General features: G+C 35.1%; 1 protein-coding gene and 2 long non-coding RNA genes across 12 annotated transcripts in view; 2 read left to right on the top strand and 1 right to left on the bottom strand.

Annotated features, from left to right (window-relative positions):
- Positions 1-20,984, bottom strand: part of ZBTB20 (zinc finger and BTB domain containing 20) — an 821,511-nt gene that overhangs the window by 462,879 nt on the left and 337,648 nt on the right. For 6 of the 10 annotated variants that reach the window (XM_049709898.1, XM_049709909.1, XM_049709901.1 and 3 more), the window contains one exon: positions 14,690-14,763. The exons of the other annotated variants lie outside the window; for them this stretch is intronic. The gene's annotated coding sequence lies outside the window, so the exon portion shown is untranslated. The remainder of the gene's footprint in view (positions 1-14,689; positions 14,764-20,984) is intronic. 10 annotated transcript variants of the gene reach the window in all.
- On the top strand, positions 4,099-6,763 carry LOC125964435 (uncharacterized). The gene is made up of 3 exons (XR_007477419.1): positions 4,099-4,160; positions 4,265-4,350; positions 6,647-6,763. It is a non-coding gene; the product is annotated as an uncharacterized LOC125964435 (long non-coding RNA).
- Positions 6,811-11,820, top strand: LOC125964434 (uncharacterized). Its single transcript, XR_007477418.1, has 3 exons — positions 6,811-6,838; positions 7,424-7,497; positions 11,680-11,820. It is a non-coding gene; the product is annotated as an uncharacterized LOC125964434 (long non-coding RNA).

Genomic DNA, 20,984 nt, shown 5'->3' with positions numbered 1-20,984 from the left:
AATCCTGTACACAAATGTTTATAGCAGTCCTATTCATAATTGCCCCAAACTGGAAAATAAAAAACAAAAACACAATGTCTTTTGATGGGTGAATGTATAAACAATGCGATACATCCACACAAAGGAACAATATGAAGTAATAAAAAGAAACAAACCATTGGCACAGGCAACAACATGGCTGAATTGTAAATACATTATGCTGAGTGAAAGAATCCAGTCTCAAAAGGTTACACACTATATGCATCCGTTTATATGACAGTTCTCAGAAAGACAAAACTATGGGGATAAAGAAGAGATCACGGTTGCCGGGGCGGGGGGGGGGTTGGTGGATAGGGGAGGGAAAGAGGGATAGCATAAAGGAGTTCTTCTGGGTGATGGAACTGCTCTGTACCCTGATAGTGATGGTGGCTGTTACAAAAATCTATACATGTGTTAAAATTTACAGAACTTTAAACCAAGAAATTTAGGAGTCAATAAAAATATTCAACATTTTCAGGAAAAAAAAAACACAAAAATACCCACTGGCTCACATATTGAATTATTGGAAAAGTATGGACTCAAACAAAGCCAAGGCTCCTCCTACCTAGAAGATAATTTGGTAAGAGATAGTGCTGTTGGTAAAAAAGAAACCTGTAGCTCCGCCTCTGCCATCAGTTGATGAAAAATGAGAATTCTAATATAGCTTTAAGCATTTAATAATAATCCTGCTTACTTAAAATTTGGTCTCTGTAGTTTATTACAGTCATTACTGTTTGAGAATCAAGGATAATACCAGCACTTGGATTTTATAAGTATGACTGGCCTCAGTAGCAAAGTAAAGATTATTAAACTAAAAAGTTATTATATTTCATAAAACCCTAATGATTCTGTGAAAAGACTACTCAGTTCAATTGTGCCTCTAACCCTGTAGCTGAAATCCATTTTCACTGAAATTTCTTAAGTTTTCAAATGTACATTTCTTTTTAAAATTGTGGTTAAATATATATAACATAAAATTTACCATTTTAACCATTTTTAGGTACACAGTTCAATAGCATTAGGTACATCACTATTATTGGCAACTATCACCACCATCCATCAGCAGAACTTTTTAATCTTTCATACTCTGAATGCATTAAACAACAACTCTCCACTCTTCCCTCCTCTCAGCCCCTGGTAACCTCTATTCTACTTTCTGTCTCTATGAATTTGACTATTCTGGTACCTCATACAAATGGAATCATACAATATTTGTTCTTTTGGGTCTGACTTATTTCACTTAGCATACTGTCTTTAAGGTTCATCCATGTACTGTGTGTCAGAATTTCATTCCTTTTTAAGGCTAATATTCCATTGTATGTCTACACCACATTTTATTTATCCATTCATCCAGAAATGGTCATTTGGGATGCTTCCACCTTTTGACTATCAATTTTACACCCCTTTGACATTGTTGTCAGCCACCATTTATTTCCCCACAAATCAGACTCAAGGCATATTCTGGTACCTTGAGCAATGTATGGCATTCTATTTTCAATACAGGTTTAAAGAGGACTCTTAAAATTTCATTAACTATACTTAGTTTCTAATTAATTACGGTAAAAGCAATTCTATGTATATCAAATTTTTGTTCAAGTTTGGTCATTATCTTAATGTGTGTGCTTGTGTATGTCAAATGCATGTCTGTGTGATAATACATAGATACAGCTGTATTATGCGTAATGTTAAAACTTTATTATTGCCTGGTTAGGAAAGTAGTCATTATCCAGAAAAAAATGGTTTTCCAGTGTGAAGAAGCATGTTAAACTTAACTAAATTGAAAATTTTGAGATGAAATAAGAGTTTGGTTCCTGTAAGGGTCTAGCATTGTAGCTAAACTCCACCCCTGACCAATTAAAACAGAACATCTAGGGTGAGGTCAATGCACTGGTATTTTTTTCTTAAACTTCATAGGTGATTTTTTTTTTTTTTTTTTTTTTTTTTTTTGCGGTACACGGGCCTCTCACTGTTGTGGCCTCTCCCGTTGCGGAGCACAGGGTCCGGACGCGCAGGCCCAGCGGCAATGGCTCACGGGCCTAGCCGCTCCGCGGCATGTGGGATCTTCCCGGACCGGGGCACGAACCCATGTCCCCTGCATCAGCAGGCAGACTCTCAACCACTGCACCACCAGGGAAGCCCTAGGTGATTTTAATGTGCAGCCAAGATTAGGAATCTCTGAGCTGGAGAAAGAAATCCTGAGTCAGGGGGAGTAAACAAATGAAAGTAACTGTAAAAGGCAGTTTGGGTCTAAAGCATGGAGGTGAGGAAAGAGAAATTTAGAATTGTAAATGACAGAAGAACCACTCCAACTGGGAGAGATTAAGTAGCCTTTTAGTTGAAAGCAGAAGAGCAGAAGAGGTGTCAATTATAAGGATAATTAACATTTAGATTTTAAAGAGCTACAGAACCTAAACTAGAACATAAGCTATGAAAATGGTCTAAGGACTTCATTAGACCTTAGAGAGATATAATGTGAGAATAAGATAAAAAGGTGAGCTATAAGGTGAGAATAAGATAAATAGGTAAAATATTTAGAAGACCAGGAGTTAACAGAGTTTTGGCTATATCAAGTCTATTGATTGTGTGTAGTTTTTTTTTTCTACATTTAAACGTTTGTACCATCTGAGCTTTATAAGCAGAACATGAAGTAATTTCTCATCCAAGTAAACATTTATTTTATATAGAAAAGCACGGTTTGAATATATCCATTGACGTGCCTTGCTTCTCTTGACTATTCTTACCTGAAGTGACAAGTGTTCTGTCTGAGTTATATTAATCCATCCCCGGTAATTAGATAATGAACCATCTACCTCACAACCTCCTTCTCCCAGTCACTCCACCAAAGCTGAACGGCTATTTGAGCATTAAAAATGACCAGAACATTACACTACAGTAGCATCTCTAAAGAAAAAAAAAAAAAATTCTCAGCAAGAATATCATGTCACTCAAATTTGAAATGAAATCTCTTCATTATAAGAGATGCAACCATGAAAATTATTTCATTGATTAAAACTAAACAAACTAAAAAGGCAGGATATTGCAAGAGCACTTTTCCTTTTCTTTTTCTTTCTTGTCATTTTGGAAAATGAAAAGAATGGAAGAGAAATGAACAATAACCACCTAGAAATAAACACTTAATATTTTATACAAGTTTTGTATCTTGCTTTTATCCCTTGACATTATATAAGCATTTTTTTATCTGATTAAAATCTCTTCACAAACATTATTTGTCTTTCTAACCACACCTCTATTATTTGTCACATTTCTAGCTAGAGTGACTGCTCTCACCAGACTACTGAGGCTCAGGTAGGAGTCACATAAGATAAACAAGAATTCATGTTTTTTCTGCATAAATTCTTTAAACTGAAGGCATAGGGCAAAGAAGTGAACCTACAACTTTGCACAAGCTTGCCATGATCAGTGCCTTTTGACTTCTTCAGTCCCCTAGAGTTAAGAGTCACAAAAGTAATTGGGAGCATATTCTAAAGGGAGTTTCCCACAACTGTAAATGGTTCACTCTGAGTCAGCACTCTCTAAAAGGAAGGAGTGGACAGCTGACTGGCTGGAAGTGCCAAGAAGACCCAACCCACCCAGTGCTGGACTCATAAGGCACCAGGGAAGATTTGTGCAGATGAGAAAGTCTGGGGTATCAAAATATATTTTATTTTTTCCTTCATGCTTCCTAATCCCATAACCAATCACCTTCTTCCACTCTTGTACCCTCTCTCATTGTTTTTATTTGGGAGGAGGATATTCTTTCTTTTTCTTTATCCCTTCCCTCTCCCAGTCCCCCAATCCCTTCTTTTCTCTCCCTTCTTTTTCTTAAAGCCTTTATCATAACTGACTATAACATGAAGTAAAGTGTATCTGTTTAGCTGTGGTTATTATACTACAACTTTCCTGTGTTTTTAATTTAGCTTCTGGTACCTCTGCCCTTTATCCATAAAGGGTGAGTCGTTGTCAGGACTACTCTATGATGGAATCTAGAATGTACTGATTCTGAGAAAGACAGTACCTCAGATTGTGCAGTCCTCTCTTGCCTGATTCCAATTCAGATGTTCTGCCCATCTCATTGGCTGAAGTCTATTCAAGCATATTCTAAAGGGGACCTCTGATGTTTGTTTTTAACCTAAGGCTTCTGGGTCTGCTCCTTCAATTACTTAAACTTCTGTGAATTTTCTGTTGGGAATATCGTCCTGAAAACTTATCTTGCAGAAGGTTTATTTATTTGTTTATTTTTCCTCAGTGAGTGAGAGAAATAGAAGTCAGAAAGTCTAGTGAGATTTACAACAGAAAGAGAAGAATAAGTCAGATCCAGCAAGGAATTTGGAAGTGAGTAGAAAAATTAATTGACCTGGGCCAAGGAGAGTTAGTGAGCGCTCTTGAAGAGGAGAGTGAGGAAAAGGTAGAGAAACATAGGCAGTATCTATAATGGAGAGATATATTGTGGATGAAAGAGATGACAAAAATGAAAATTAAGTTTTATTTTTTCTGCATTGCAGGTTATATATTCAGAGAAACTATAGTAAAGAATCAAATTACTTTTAATAACTTTTGCTTGCTCAACTATTATTTCTTTGTATGTGGTTCCAGTCATGAACGTGTATCATGAAAAGTCTCAGCTTTACACACACACACACACACACACACACACACACACACACACACACTGTGCTTGTTAACAAGAACCTATACCATCATTTTTTTCATGTTTGTGTTCATATAAACACACAAATATATTTACTCACAAATATTTATTATCCTGAAAATTTGCTCTTTCACCTAATCAATTATGGTCATCCTTCCAGGTCGATAGCAATAGATATAATTCATTCTTTCCCGAATGGCTGTATAATCTTCAATAACAACTGTACATATCACATGGTATTCATGTAGTCACATTAATGAATGCAGTATTCTTTCTTTAAAGCAAATTTTACTGAAATTTTCTAAATTTTTACACAGGATACTCAACAAACACTTACTGAATACCTATCTGGTGCCAGTTTTAGTGACTGAGAAAATTACTTAATTACCCATGGTTCTTTCCCTCAAAAGAAAAAAAAAATCAGTCCAATGTGGGAAATAAAGCAGTTTAAAAATATTTTTTTTTAACTTGAGAGAATCTCTCAGAGAATTTATAATAAAGAATGGTTTAAAAATAAGTCTTTAAAAGAAGTAATTTATCACCAGCAACTTATTCTTAGTCATTGTTTCCAATGTATGAACAGTACTTAGCAGCAACAGGGTACTTCTCTTTACGGCAACTCAAGAAACAAAGTAATTTCTAACTACTAAGAGCTCAGATAAAGCACCTTACTCCTGAGACCTAAGTGATTTATAATTCTACTAATACTTTTACTGTGATAGTAATACATGATATTTATGAACCATCTTTATTCTGTGGAATTCTAAATATCATTTGACTTCTTTGCATAATGTCTGTAAGATAGAGAAAAGTGTCCCCTACAGACAAGGAAAATGATCTTAACACAGAACTGTTTGACAATGCCTGAATCAAGTCTCTAGATAGTTAACCCCTTGCTCCTTCCTCTCAGTTACACTGGCTGTCTCTCTAGTGGTAACTGCAAAGATTATGTGGATAGTATTATGTCATCAACCAGAGTCTTGTATAGCAGGATAGAGTCAGTTCTTATTAAAAAAACAAGAGCTTTTCATGCAAACTATTTCTTTGTCTGATAAAAGGATTTATACATAAAATTCTGCTGACAAGTTTTCTAGGTGAGACAAATCTAAGTTGACTAACTGAGCAACCAGACTAATTGGTCCCTCCCACTTTCCAGTCCTAAAAGAGGATAAGACAACTGTAGCATTAAATGTGTAACCCAGGCTCACAGCTATTCCTGGCAGCCCTAATCCATAGAGGAAAACACAAATCAGTAACAACGACAATGATAACAATGTTAGACATATATTGGTTACTGATTATTTAATAAAGTTTTACAATGTTCAAATAAAGTAAACAAAGAACAGTTCAGTAAAATTGTAGCAAAGGTTAAGCAAATTTCATATGGTTAAGTTATTGCAAATAAGTTAACGACTTTGTCAAAAATCTAAATCTTCTACTACTTGGTAACTATTATTTTCCTGTATCTCTGAAGACATTTTATCATAAGAAGTTTGTAACCCTGAGAATCTGATATTAATCAGAAGACTGACTTCATTCTGTATTACATTTCTCATGACCTCCTGAAAGAATGTCAGTTCAGCATGGCCTCCTTCCTTTTCCAGTTGATTCAAAGAATGGTGCTTTCAAATTGCCATTTGGGATATATGAAGCGGTGCATTTGGAGCCAATGTGCTGCAACCTGAAGTGTAACACTCTTTATTGCTCTTGAGAAACGTGTGCCTAATTCCCTGGAAATTTACTGTTTCAAAGAGTCACAAGTCTCCTGATTGCTTCTCATCAGTGTTGAGGAGATTAGATAAGCTTCCTCCCTCTTACAAAAGCTTTTCCTTCATTCAAAATTCCTTTGAGAACAAAACACTGAACCAGAATTGGATTTTTAACAAAATATTATAATATTGTAGATAACAGGTTTTTTTTTTTTTTCTCCTGAGGAGACCCAGCAGTTCAAAACATATACTAATGTACTTTCTGATTTAGGGCTACTAGCTACATATTGGAAGGAGCAAGGCTGAGGTAAAAGAACAAAGTCCCTTCTGTGAAGCAGGAAGGATTTTTTTCACTGAGTTATTTTAGAAGACTTGAATGGACTGCTAAGGGCTTTCACACAGAAAGACTTGGAAGTCAAACTTAAGAAATAGAGGGGAAAAAACAAATACAGAACTATAACAGGTAGGCATTTTACCATAAACTTGTTATGCATACTGGTGCTATTCTATAGTGACAGACAGTTTTAGAATAATCGTTCAAGTGTAACAACAGTAGAAATGACCTCAGAAATGGAGGTATATACATGTGGTGTTGCAAAAGTTGACACGGAAGGAAATTCAGGATCATGTATGCAGTAGGACCTGCCATCAACGAATGTTTCAAACCTCTCCCTCTTCCTCTTCTTCCATATTGTCTCTCTCCCTCTCTCTCTCCCTTACTCCTTCTTTCCCTCTCTCTCTCTCTCTCTCTCTCTCCCTCTCCCCCTCTTTCTCTCTTTCTCTATCTCTCCTGCCCTCACCAAGGAGTTCACTTCTAATGTTGTCCTCAGTGGTCATTAGAAAACAATATTAACAATTGATAAATATATTTGGATTTTCTGCTTTGCATTTTTTTTAGTAGCAGTAATGATGAGCACTTCTATTGACCTATATCTCTGATCAGGCGTATAAGGCTTCAATTAAGTTAGACTTGAGAAGGAAAATGTAAACCTTATTCTTTCTTATTGGTCTAATAAACACAATATTTTACTTCTTTCACTTTTCAAAGATGTTTTCAAGTACGATCAAGGTCACTAGTACCATTGTCTGCGATATGATTGGGACCTTGGGCACAGACACACAGTGAGTCAAGATGATGTAGTGATGAAAGACTAATGTCATGGATTTGACCAATCTTCCAGCTCTTTATTTCTGAAAGATGGAAAAATATATAGGAGCTCTATTTATTTCCAGGCAAGATGATATAACTTAACCATAAAAGCATCCTCTCAACATATTCTCTTTTTTCTTGGGAAATCTACGAGAGCATGTGTTAAATTCTACTTTGCCATATAAGGAGTTGAGGTATGCAGACCACAGAATACTAGCATCAGGAGAAGAGCAGACTTGGAGGTGGGTGGAATAATGGAAAGAATACTTGGGGTCAGAGAGATCTGCGTTTGGATCCTGGCTCTGGGTTTTACTAAGATGTTGGGCGGCGGGGGGCTATTTAGTCTCACTGTTCCTCAGTTTCCTAAAATGTAAACGAAAGGTTTTAATATTTATTTTGAGACACTGTTGTGGGAATTAAATGTAAAGAGCTTTATGCAGAGAGGGCGCCTGCTAAACATAACTTTTTTCTTTACCTTCTTAACTTTTTTCAAAGTTTTTCAGACATTTGGACTGTTAGAGAACTAATGGCCTCTGTGACCACGTGACCTGAAGTGATAACAAAACGCAATAGATAAAAACACCAAACAGGAGATAGTACAGGGTTTGAATCAGTTAGGTCTGGCATCAATACAAAACTCACTTACTGGCTTTGCAATCTTGGATGTTACTTAATCTTTCTGGATCTCAGTGTTCTCATTATAAAATGGAAATTATTCCTGCTTTGCTGAGTGGTTGCTGAGGGTGGTAGCAAGGATTAGAGACAAATTTTATAAAGCAGCTGGTACATTAAGTAAACAGATTGTGAGTAATATTTATTGTTCAGATTTTTATTAATTAAAACTTGTCTATAGATTCATCTCTTATACTTAATATTCCTTTTTCCACCCAAGACCTTGAAAGGGCTACAATAGGGGCTTGGATCACAGATTAGCTGGTTTGGCTGTGGTAATCTAGCTCTTAAGCATTAGAATTACAGTTCCAGCCCTGCCATTAACTATTTAACTGTATGACTTGAACAAGAATTCTAGGCCTAAATTTTGTTCATTTCCAAAATGAGGAGACTGGAATAAATAATTCCTAAGGCTCTCTGTAGACATAATATTTTGATTCTGGTGTCTTTTTACTGAGTTGCAATAGATAAGTACTCATATCTTTAGAGCTTAACCTACTTCTCTATGGTTTTAATTTTCACATTCCCTCTACTCTATTTCTTCTTTAATTGCAAAAGGGGATAATTTCTATCACTTTGCAAACAAACCAATATCTCTATTCTGATTTAGTGGCATTCCAGAATATTAATTATCATACTTTAAAACAGTCTGGATTGTTTTAATCCAGAAATTCAGTCATATTATAGGTAGTATTAATGAGGATAATGATGATTCATTTTCAAGGCTTTCTATGCCTCCAGGCCCCTGGCCATTGCACATGATAAAATATATCAAAATTAAAAATAAGATTAAGGTTTAACAGTTAAAAATACATTCTAAGAGTAAAACACATTTTTGTACTCATTTCTACACTATACAACAAACACTTAAAAATAAACAAAAATAACAGATTCATTAACCAACAACAGAATTTTAATAATTATTAACTAGAAAGGAAATAAAGTTAACTTGACCTTATCTTAGAAGGTTGTCAGAGGCCTATTTTGGTTATGCAGATGGGAAACATGTTGTGAACTATTAGACCTCTGTTTCAAAAGTCCAAGCCCTCCTCAAATTCAGAAGTAAACCTTCAGTGAGGATTCAAAATGAATATATAGATGCTATAAGGTTATGTATATTATGTACCTTTGAATTACCTTCATCTTGTTCTATTCTTAAGCTATTCTTCAATTAATATTTATTTACTTACTTTTTTTTGCATGTCTACTATGTGCTTTTCCAGAGTATTCAGAATAAGATCCAAATTCCCCACCCTGGTTACTTCTCTGACCTCACCTCCAGTCACTCTCCTCCTTTGCTTCTTTTGCTCTAGCTACTCTGGAATCCTTTTATTTCCTTGAATACACAGTTTGTCCTTGCCTCAGGGCTTTGTCCATGCTGTTTCTGTTGGGAGCTTTCTCCCCCTCTCAAACTTCCATCCCCACCCCAAATTGTTCACCTGGCTGATTCTTTCTGTCTTTCAACCCTCAACTTAAATGACACTTTCTCTAAGAATTCTTTCCTGAGCACCCAGTGGACAGAACAATAGATTTTCCCCACCCATTATTGTCTTGCATACCAATTAGCTCTTCTCATGGACTACAATTTGTAATTTTGTAATTATCTGCATACTTATTTGACGTCGGATTCCCTTAGAAGACTATAAATTTCATGAGACACTAAGGGATCGTTTCTTTATTCCCAATATTAAGCATGGTTGAATAACGAATTAATGGTTCTATTGTGGTAGATTCTATAGGGTTAAGAAATATTAATAATTAAATATGGGCTCTATCCCTAAGAATTTGCTTTCTAGTAAAAAAATAAATAAATAAAGCATCCCATAAATATTGTTTAAAAATACAGAAAGTAATTCATGTCTCAAAAAATGTGTAGGAGGGTGCTGTATTAGGTTTCTAGGCTGCTGTAACAAATTATTACAAACTTGTTAACTTATATAAATTTATTCTTTCACAATTTCGAAGACCAGAAGTCCAAAATGAGATTGTTGGCAGGGCTGCTACAGGTGCTAAGTGAGTTTGGTAGGTAGGGGAGAGTGGACTATTTCTGGCTAGGTCAGGGAGAGAAGGTTTCATGGAATAAATAGCATTTAAAGTAACCTGTAAGGATGGATTAGATTTGCATATGGAAAAACAGAATGATGGCCATTCCAGATAACAGAAACAATACTAATAAATGAGGGTGAGGAAATCTGGCCTGAGTGTATCGTATATTAAACCATAAAATTAAGTCAAAAATTGGGACAGAATTAGATTTTAGAGTATCATGAATATTGGTTAGGCATTGTTTGGTAATTACTATAGAATATTAAAGTTTTGTCTGAACAAAAGTGACATGATCTTAGGGCTCCTGCTTCATGAAACCTAATGGGGCAACAGTGTTTAGGATGAACAGGTCTCCCCTCCCTGTTTCTCCTGACTAGGAGATTAGTACAACCAAGAGAAGATGAAAACCTGACGAGGACAGAAATACCAAAAAAGGAGAATTACTGGCCACTTATTGGATACTTGGGGGGGATAGGAGAGGGAAGAATGAGATATTTTGAGCCAAGATGACCTGGAGAATTGGGGTGAAGAAAATAAGGATAGTCAAAAGAAGGATGATTTTTAACTAGGAGGATAATTACTTGATATATTGATTCTGAGAAACTGGTGTGATATCTATATAGTTGAAGATTTAAATAAGGAAACTGGAAATACAGTGCTGTAGTTTGGGACTTAAGATATAAATGTGTGCTCTATCAACAGTGAAATAAATGAAGTCATACAACCCTGCAAAACAATGTCAAATCATGGGAAAAGTATGCATGTGGAGTTTGACAGACATATTCACATCCTATCTCAACCAATTACCTTTTGTATGACCTGGGACAATTTGCTTAATTCTTCCACTTTCTCGTTTGTGAAAAAAGGGGAAAATAATATTATCCCTTAGTCAGGATTACCTGAGTTGAGTATTTAAAAGACCTATCATCTTTAGATCTGCTTTCATATTTTGGTGGCATGATTCCCAGTAAGACATATATTTATTTTTCAATCCATTATCTTAAAAATATGTAACACAGTCTTTTTACAAACTTTTTTTCTTTGATTCTATTTCTTAAAAGCATATTGACTGTGATCCTCTAAACTGATTTCATGACCTATGAATGAGTTGAAACCTATACTTTGGAAAACATTGGCCCTAACCAGCATTCTATACTCAGGTCACACCATTACCATTATTTCCTCAACTTCCCTCTGCCTAGGCTGCTTGCTAATATGATATTATTCCTTGATGGTCCAGATGAAGTGATAACCATTTATTTCCTCTACTACACCCATAAAATACTTTGTCTATAAGAAAGATGTATCTGTTGTCCAACTACTACTCTGGTCTCTTTGGATTGTCAAATGACAGAATCCAATAAAGGAAACCTGAAATAAATTACCAGGGCAAGTAATTCATTTTAAACTATTAAAGTTTATTTCAATTTTTCCAGACTCTGAGAAACTTTTCTCTGATGGAAATGACTCCTGGAAACAATGACATTCTGACACCATGCCTAATGCACCCTCTTTGGGAAGTTTGAATTCAACGTCACAATGGCTGTGTTCAGATTACCGGTTTCATCTTGCTTGTAAGCCCAATTAAACTACTGAAGTTTCTAATGGCCTTCTGTCCACTTTGTAAATCACCATAAAGAATATTAAACCAACCACATAAATTTGCCTCTGTGTGACTCAATGCACAACCAGAGGCACAATACCAAAATGCATAATAAAAAAATAACAATTTTTTGATAACAATAAATGCTTTTAGAATACCCTTTATATATGAATTTTGGACTAGTTGGTAGAGGGGACCACAGTTCAGTGGGTCTCATAAGATGAGCCTAAGGCAATTTGTTCCTCAGCAAACACAGCTCAGACCCTGAGTGTAGAAGAAAGATCAAAGCCTCAGAGTCCAAAGTTGGGTTTACTCTCAGGCCTAGATGTCTGAGAATGATTCGCATTGGTGATCAGTATGGTTTGGGTAACCTGCATGCCCTACCCTGGGCCTCAATTTACTTATTCCAAAATGGGATGACTGGACTTTTATTTCTTATATCCTTTCTACCTGTAACGTTTGCCGATGCTATGCCCTTACATCTCTTTCACCTCAATCTTTTAATCTTAAAACATATGAAATGTGTTTATAAAGTTCTTTGATGTCCCTAAATGTTATCCAACATGATAACAGTACAATTCATGAAGCCTAAATTTTATCATTTTAGCTTTGCCTCAGAGGCCAAGTTTTATGAGAGCCTTAGTTTGCACCACCAGAAGCTAATTTAATAAAAATGAAGGGACCCATTTTAGAAATAAATTAAAATTGGTGGGGGAGGACAGGTAACTTTATGCAAAAGAAAAAACAACAGCAACAAAAAAACGGGAAACTCAGCTTAGAGGGGTCAAATTGTTCTGAGTTCTAAATAATGCTGTGGTCATATTTGTGCTGAGAAACTGGTCCTGGTTTTTGACGCACTGAAAGTAGAAGTTTCTAATGGCAAATTCCCAAATCTCTGGACTCTTGACCCAATACCTTTTGTACCATTTGCCCCATTTTCTTGAAGCACAATCTACTGCATAGTAATTAGACAAACAGGTACAGAGCATCATCCATCCTAGAGCCAGGTAGATTTATCTTTGGAGACAACTTCAGTGTATAGGATGTAAGACACAACTTAAACAGAAAACTAGTGAAGACCACTTCACAGACAAAAAGGATATGTATGAATGGGCACTTCTCATTCTGCTCAGGTGAAAGAAGTATAAAGTCAAAGAGGAGAAAGACTAGGCGACTGATGCCTAATGTTATGTGGTAAATAGTAGGTTTGTCTTTGACAAATTCCTTTATAATTATCTTCCTGACTGTCAAAAACTTTATTCAACCCATCTTCACAATATTCTCTGAATGAATGACTCCTAAAGTTCTGACTTAAATTTTCTAATTGTACTAATAACAATAGCTGTTTCTTGATTACTACTATTATGCCAAGTACTGGGGATTACAAAAATCAATAAGAAATATACACTGATTTTAGAGACCTTACCATCTATGGTTTTCGACTGTGGTAGTTATGACAAAAAATAACAATAACCATCATGTATTCACTCATACCATCCAGGCACTGTGCTCAGTGGGCAGCATATATAAGCTGCCAAAGTTCCCTCCAGTTCACCAGATACCCTGACAGTGAAGTGATCTTGCTCTGTCCATGCAACATCTCTCAAAGAAAAAAAAAAAAAGGACCTAACAGGAATTCAGACAATAGGCAGGGATATTTAAGCAACGTCAGAACTGTCTACAGTAAACATACAAGAACTGTAGTCAATAATGAAAGAGTGCAGTAAACCAAAGTGAAAATGGAAGAAATCATCTGAATCACCGTTAGTGTACTCTGTCGAGAGGAACTGTGACACTTTGAAAACCACGATGCAGTAAACCCCACATCCGGCATTCCAACAATGACACAAGGAGATGAATGCTGTTTAAGTGTTTTAAGACTCTCTAGCAAAAGACCTCATAACACATTAAATTGTAAAACTTTGGAAGACATCATAACCTTCTGGACTTCACTACGAAAATGAACATTTTGATCTAAAATTAAAAAAATATAACACTGAATTTCCTTGTAGTATTTCATAACCTTTGAGTGCGGCATTAAAATGCTTTTCTTTTTTCCCCCACCACCTCTAAGCTTCTGTTTTCTTACCCTGGGCATCTGAATCTTTTATATGCTTGGGTTCTATTCACTGCCTGTTATTCAGACATTGAAATCCCAAATGTTAATTGTTCTTCCAAGTACATTGACAAAACAGCAGCTAAATAAGGGTAGACCAGACTGTGGTAGACTCTGACATGCATTTATGGAACAATGGGGCTCTGAGAGACAGCCTTGTAGCTCACGGGAAGACATAAGATGTGCTATTTTGACTGCTTCATAGCAGAATGGGGAACACACGCACACAAGGGAATTATGCATTTTACTTAGTTTTGCCCAAAGTCCTCAAAGCAACAGAATCTTGTGATGTCATCATGAACTTTCTTTCTCTCCATTTACATTGACACAAAGGCTAAAAATTTCTAATGACATCACAAAGGAAAAAGGAACCTACTTTGATTCCATAAGAAATCTGTTACCTTCTAAGAGACTTGTACCAAAATGTAAGAATCCTTCCTGACAGGGTGTATGTCACTGTGCTGATGCACGGTGGGTGACACCCTCCCTAATGCAATTCAAGCCAGCCAAAAGAAAGGATTCACAATTTAGGTTGGATAAAAAAGACATACTGAATATTGAGCCTTACAAATTTTCTTTTTTTAAAGAAGGAAATCATTTAAACATGTATTTCTTCAGGGATATTCAAATTTTTACTCATGTCTGGTTACTATGTTACCAATATTTTTGTCCTTTTTTTGAGTTGGTCACAAAAACACAGAGGAAGGTAGAGGAAGCTTTCACTTACAAGAATGCGGTGCAGCTCAATCTTTTGTTTTTAAGGTGCAGTGATTTCAGTCTCTAAATGTAACTTCAGGCAGTCTGAAAAGAAACAGGTTAAAATCTCTTCCAGTTATAATTGGTATTTCAGATTTAATTAAAAATTAAACTTTCATAATGTTTCACCATCCAAAGCAATGCATTATCAGTCAAGCGTGGCTTTTTTTTTTTCTAAGGAAAAAAAAAAAACTCTCTTCCCAGAGTCGTTTTTTTAATGAAAAGAAAAGGATCTAAAGAGGAAAAAAAGCAATTCTGAAAAACAAAATATGCCGCCATGTTAAGGACTTCATAATGATATGACTAGAAGCTCAGTGCTTCTGAATTTTACCTATATTCTGATTTTTTAAAAACTCCTAAATAATTCCAAAGCCTCAAGATTACATAAAATGTTATTTCAGAGAAAAAAGAAGAAAATCTACAATCTGAATACACATATTAAAGGGAAATGTAACTTGAAATAAAATTGGAAAAAAATGTTACATCTACTACTTTCAAATGACTGAATTGGTGGTGGGGCAAATGGTGAAGTAGAGGTAAAGGAACATATTTAGCAATACAAATGCCCATTGCAAGGTATTGTGGGTTTAGTGCACTCCAGACCACATCATATTATATAGGTAGTCACATGCAGCATTGCTATCTGAAGCAACATGGGAAGACCATCAGGGTTTGAACCAGTCTTCTTGATTTAAATAACTGTGAACACATTTAAAAAATACCTATTTTTAATCTTTGAATTAAGAGTCCAGGCATTAAAATTAAAATATGTCATAAATACTTGGGCTTAAGATGTCATACTAGTATTTTCAATCCTTTCTTTCTTCATACAACACCATCTATGAATAAGATAATAGTTAAAAAACAGGATTAAGTCATCCCTATTTTTAGCTTCAAATAACTGATACAACAGGTTTAGAAAAACAGAGCTTTTTAGTGTAAAATGGAGACAGAACAATTATCTTTCTTTTACTTTACAGCATGGCAGTACATTTTTTTAATATATTTGTAGCACTAAATATGGTATGTTTATGTCCACCTTCCTACTAATGCAAGGTAATATTTTAATATCACCATATATGAGAATATGATCATAGATCAGCCCTGAAATTGCATCTGTTTTTAGAAAATGCATCTAGTTCTTACTTGTGAATTCTATTTTCTTTTTCTCTTGTATTATACAGAGGAATATTTTGGGTATTGTGTCTATTTGATGCATATAGATTTTAAGTTCAAACTGGCTTAAATTCACTAGGTCTATCCATGAATGGATCCCCCCCAAAAAAAGATCACTGACATTGACTAACTAAACTTTTCCCCTGCTTCTCACATGCCTGAATTAGACTAAAAATGCACCAGTGTAAAGACAGAAATTATGGAGGCGTCACCAGGGACAACTGACTGAGAGGAGGGGAGTTCACATATTTCCTTATAAGGCAACAAAACATTCATAAAAGAAACTGACAAAAATAACTCATGCTCAGAAATAATAAGGAATAATAATAATCCCCAATAAACGATTCAGAAACATAAAAACTGCTCACCTCTATATAAATCTGAATCACCAACTAGTATTGTTCTACTCACCGATCACGTATAGTTAGTGAAACGGATTCAACTGTCTAGTTCAGACAAGAAAGGGTGATAGAAACTAGGCTGCATATTTATACATAAACTACTTAACTGACAACTAGAAGTTCAATTTAATCAGTAAGATTTCCTTTTCCTTAATTCACCAGATGTTGAGTGAATTGAACTTAGTTCAAAACAATAAAGCAGTTTCTACGAACAGAAAGTCAAGTTACATTCTCCTCTTCTCATGTCATTCCTCTTTCTCTTCTTTGATCTTTCTCTTCCCTTCTCTATCTCTGCCTGTTTCTTCCTTACTTTCACTTTCTTCCTTATTTATTTTCTCCCTCTCTCTTCTCTCTTTTTTTTCCCCCTTGGTGAGGGTAATGAAGCTCAAAAATAACATCTTGTATCCTGTTGAGGGAAACTTGGTCACAACTATCCTTCCAGATGACAAACTCATTCTTAAATGTCTGCTTCCCAATCCAAAGAAAACAGAGTAATTGAGAAAATAGAGATGCAACATCACTTAGCACTACCAACACCACCACTTTTAATTCCCATGTTACATTCATCACAAGGAGGACCGAAGTTTATTTACGTTATCCCCTAACCTCAAATAGGACCACAAGTAAGACTAATAACAGGACCATTTTGTGGCACTCAGGCAAACGGCTGGTCAAAACAGATGGATCTTACTTTGCGCCAGGACTCAAAAAATGCAGTCGCCAACACACTGTTGGCGACTACATATCTTGGCCCAAGGATGGACCTGGAAGTGGGACCAGTTGTCTTTGATATGAATACTGTTCCTATTCATATCGGCCTCATGAGAAATCATTAACTCTGTTCCTATGTAGTGGGGTTAAGTATTGGGTAGAAACTCTTTGGAAGATTGATCATCGAGAAAGTGAAATATTCTGAAGGCATGTCAGATTAGATTAAGGAGCAGAGAAGTTAGGACTAGGACCTTATTTTTGGCACTACTGTCTACTTTTCAACTTCCTGTTTTTTTCAAGTTCAGTACTGTACACTGAACCCACTTTTAAAATACTAGATTTCCAGAGTATGTGTCATCAATAAGAATAACTTGCTGCTGACGTTTTGGGTTCCAAAATCTGTTAAAATTTTTTCAAGTTATCCAGATCAACCTCAGTCATTATTAAAACTGACCACCAATGTCAGACTTCTTTAATCAAGACAGAACTATGTAAGGCTTTAAAGAATACACCCAGTGATACACTGGGGAACAGCTCAGTAATCAATGCAAATTACAAAGCCCGGAAGAATGCTTCTCTTGGCAGAGACTATTTAGCAAAAGAGTTGTACATTCTGCACTAGTTAAAGATTCTGAATGGCTTTCCAGAGAAGTAGCAAATGCATTATATTACAGTAACCCATCCTGTAAGTCTTCAAGGCCAAAAAAACAAAGCCCCAGACAATAAAAAACTGAAGGGGGTGTGAGGAACTATAGATCCTAGTATTGATTAGGAACAAAGGACTGCTTCTGACCACATCGAATAGGTAGGAGTTTTAGATATCACCAGGTCACAGAACTTCAAGGAAAGAGCAACAAAGCACTCCAGTTTAGGAAGTCTGTGCTAATATAGGCAATTCTCTTAATGCTTTCCCAACTGTTCAGCACCGACTGTATCTTGCTCAGGTTGTTTTTGAGAGTTCACTCACCTCTCTATGAGTTATTCATTCTGACACTGCTCAGATTTGATTTTTAACAGACAAGCCCTGTTTGTGGTCAACATAGAGACCAAATTATAATGTTTTAATTATTTCCCTTAGTCTTCTTTTTTCCTTTTCACTTACAACTTTTCTTATTGTGAAATATTTCAAACATATGCAAGAGTAGAGAGTATAGTAAAATGAACTCCCCACCCCCTGCAAAGAAAAGAATTCCTATGTACATTGCTTTATTGCACTTTATAGATACTGCATTTTTTACAAATTGAAAGTTTGTGGCAACCCCGTATCAAGCACTTCTACCAGTGCCATTTTTCCAACAGCATTTGCTCACTTCATGTCTCTGGTAATTATATCTTGGTAATTCTTGAAATATTTCAAATTTTTCATTATTATTTTATTTGTTATGGTGATCTGTGATCAGTATCTCTGATGTTACTATTGCAAAAAGACTACAACTAGCTGAAGTCTCAGATGATGGTTAGCATTTTTTAGCAATAAAGTATTTTTAAATGAAAGTATGTACATACATAATGCTATTGCACACTTAATAGACTACAGTATAGTGTAAACATAACTTTATATGAATTGTTGAAACCAAAAGATTTGTGTGACTTGCTTTATTGTGGTGGTCTGGAACTTGAACCTTAATAATTCTGAAATAGGCTTGCAGATAGAAATACAATTGACTTGTGTACAATGCTCTTGTACCCAGCGAGCTTGCTGAACTCATTTATTAGTTTGTGTGTATGTGCATGCATTCCTTAATATTCTCTACGTACTTATGATGTTTTCTGCAAATAAAAGTTTTAGTTTTTACTTTCCAATCTGGATGCCTTTGATTTCTTTCTTTTCTGTCTCTTTCTTTTTTATTTCTTTCCTTGCTTTATTTCCTCTTTTTCTTTTTCTTTATTTTTCTTACCTTTCTGTACAGAAACACCAGTACAATTTTGAACAGGAGAGGTGAGAGCTGACAACCTTGCCTTGTTCCCAATCTTAGAGAAACCCGTCAGTTTTCCATCATTAAGTATGATATTAGTTGCAGGTTTTTTCATAAGTGCCCCTTATTTAGGTACAGAAGTTCTATCCCTAGTTTGTTAAAAGTTTCTGTCACAAATGCATATTGGATTTTCTCAAAATTTTTTTTGTGTATCTATTGCCACAATAGATATACATATAGATAAATATACATATAGATACAATAGATATAGTCATGTGGTTCTCGCCTTTATTCTACTAATATGTTATATTACATGAATGGATTACTGGATGTTAAACCAATCTTGCATTACTAGGATAAATCCTACTTGGTCAGGGTGTAAATAATATTACAGATTGCTGTACTTAGGTTTGTGAATATTTTGTAGAGGATTTTTGTTTTTATACTTATGAGGAATACTGGTTTATTTTCTTATGATGTCTTTGTCTGGATTTGGTCTCAGGGTGATACTGTTCTAATAGAATGAACTGAAAAGTGTTCCTTCTTCCTCTATTTTTGGAAAAGTTTGTGAAAAATTGGTATTATTTCTCCTTTAAATATTGGCTAGGATACAGTGAAGTCATTTGCATCCAGACTTTTCTTTGTGGGATGACTTAGTTAATAATTCTATCTTTTTACTGTTATAGGTCCATTTAGATTTTCTATTTCTTCTTGAATCAGTTTTGGTAATTTGTGCATTTCTAGAAGTGATACCATTTTATCTAAATTGTCTAATTTCTTGGAAATAATTGTTCATAGTATTACATTTTAATCTTCTAAATTTCTATGGGGTTGGTAATGTCTCCTCTTTCACTTCTGATTTTGGTAATCTGTTATGTCCTCTCCTTTTCCCTTGGTCAGTTTAGCTAAAGATCTGTCAATTTTGTTGATCTTTTCTAAGAATCAACTTTTGGTTTCATTGACTTTCTCTATTATTTTCTTGTTATATATTTCATTGATTTCTGCTCTAATCTTTATTATTTCCTTCTTCTTTAATTGAGTTTTGTTATATAGTTACACCATATCTATGTTTACCTACATAATTATATTATGAGTGCTATTTATCTCTTTGGGTGTATTTTAATTACTGTTTGCTGTCATTTCTTTTCAGCCTAAAGGATTTCCTTTAGTAGTTCTTGTAAGGCAGGTCTGCTAGCAGTGAATTGCGTCAGTCTTTATCCTACAATATCTTTATTTTACCTTCATTTTGAATAGTTTTGCTGGATATAAAATTCTTGATTGTCATTTGTTAAAATCTTTATTTCCTTCAGCCTTTGAATATGTTATCTCTCTGCCTTCTGACTTCAAATGTTTCTGATGAGAAGTCAACTGTTAATCATAGTGGTGTACCCTGTATCCAATTTGTCTTTTTTTCTCTTGCTGCTTTCAAGAATTTCTCTTTCTCTTTGGCTTTCTAAGTTTGGCTATGATGTGACTATGTATGGATTTTTCATATTTATGACACCTGGAATTTGTTGAGCTTCTCAAACATGTAGATTAATGTTATTCATAATATTTGGCAAATTTTTGGTCATTGTTCCTTCCAATATCTTTTTTCTTCTCTTTCTTTCTTTTCTCTCCTCCTTCTCTCCCATTACACATGTGGGTATGCTTGATGGTTTCTCACAGCTCTCTGAAGCTCTACTTCTTCCTTCATTATGTTTTTCTCCTCTTCAAATTGGATAATTTCTACCAATTAATTTCAAGTTCACGGATTTTTTTCTTTTGCCATCTCAAATCTGCTGTTGAGTCCCTCTAGAATATTTTTCATCTTAGTGTACTTTTTCACTCCAGAATTTTTGTTTCTTTTAAAAATAATTTCTATCTTTATATTAATATTCTTTATTTGAATAGTAATTATAGTAATATTTTATGTAATTATTTAATATGATTTCCTTACTTACTCAAACATATTTGTAGTAGCTCCTCTCAGGTCTTTGCTAAATTCACCTTCTGCTCTCCCCCACAACCTAGAGATAGTTTCTGTTGACTGCTTTTTTTTAACTGGGTGTGGATTAAACTC

The sequence above is a fragment of the Orcinus orca genome, chromosome 5, assembly GCF_937001465.1.
Source record: "Orcinus orca chromosome 5, mOrcOrc1.1, whole genome shotgun sequence".
In the NCBI taxonomy this organism is placed as follows: domain Eukaryota; kingdom Metazoa; phylum Chordata; class Mammalia; order Artiodactyla; family Delphinidae; genus Orcinus; species Orcinus orca.
Note: the sequence above shows the minus strand (reverse complement) of the source record. Positions and strands in the feature narration are given on the sequence as shown.